The sequence below is a fragment of the Saccoglossus kowalevskii genome, chromosome 19 (assembly GCF_978046115.1).
Source record: "Saccoglossus kowalevskii chromosome 19, keSacKowa6.1, whole genome shotgun sequence".
NCBI classification, from domain to species: Eukaryota; Metazoa; Hemichordata; class Enteropneusta; family Harrimaniidae; genus Saccoglossus; species Saccoglossus kowalevskii.
Genome location: NC_140659.1, coordinates 14,870,629 through 14,872,000, shown reverse-complemented (window position 1 = coordinate 14,872,000; position 1,372 = coordinate 14,870,629).

The window sequence follows — 1,372 nt, the reverse complement described above, 5'->3', positions numbered from 1 at the left end:
TCTGTTTTTTTGTGCGTTTGAACTTGTGTTCACAGATTTCTGTCTGCAATAGACTTACCTTGCAGGTATGGTTTCTCTAAGAAATAGTTGTTGGAGTTTTGGAGCAAAACAAATATAGCCACTTTGCGTAATAGAAAACCCACTAAAGTAAATAGTTTGCATGATATATTTCACAAATCTACTCAAATACATTTCATATATGTACTTCTTTATTTGAAAAAGTGAATTATTTGTTAGTAGTGTTTTTTCCCAGTCATGAAAGTACTTTCATCCAGGACATCTACAGTATCAAAAGAAACTGATAGAGTTTGTGGTTTCCATGCGCATTTTTTAAAAACCCATATTATAAGGATCAAGAAAAGAACTAAATCATGTTTTTATTACTCCTTGAGCTCAAAGTAATCTGAATAGGATATTTACATGGACACTGATACTCAATTGTGGATATGTGATACAGTTTCACATACACACACATTCCCAACTATTGTAGAATACTTTATTTTCGCTTGGAATTTATTTTCACTGATGGAATGTTTCAGTCAAAAAAAATCCAGCTAAACTAATGCCATGTTGTACAGTGCTTGTCAGAAACATGGTTCGAGAAGAGCATCTGCATTCGGATATTTTGAATTTGATCTGAAAAATGGTCATATTATACACGTGTTCAATGTACCGGTATGTACCAAAATTGATAATATTTAACAGATCTGAAGATGCTTGATTTTAATGAATTTTTTACATTAAAATATCCACAGCTATTCGGCAATCTTGAATCTGGTCATCAAACAAATTAATGTGCATATGTGCAATGTCATGTATGATGTAAATACTAAATCTGAACATGATTGATCAAGGCTTGTCAGAGATATGGCTCTGAAACAGTATTCTTTTAAGCAAATGGCTGCCAGTTGGCCATTAAAAATCTGATCTGCAAACAAAACATTCATCAAAATCCCATAATGTCCAATGTATGTACAAAGTTTGCATGTACCGGTACCATCCATCCATACACAAACATGATCTAGTTGTGGAATGGCAGAAATATTTGATTTTGATGAATTTTAACATTAAAATGGCCACCACACTACCATCTTGAATAAATTCATGAAATGAAAGTATGTGCAAATGTATCACCAGATAAACAATGTGTGCGAAATTTGAATGTGATTGGCCGAGGAATGTCGGAGATACAACAGTTCTGGAAGGACAGATACACACATACATACATGCATGCATATATATATACATGCACAGTGGTCAATCCAAAATAATCTCTAATTGTACCCAATATATTTCTGAATTCTCATTAAGGAAAGACAGCACCTCAATGGAAACGCATACATGTATACACAAATAAAAGAAAACTTACAGA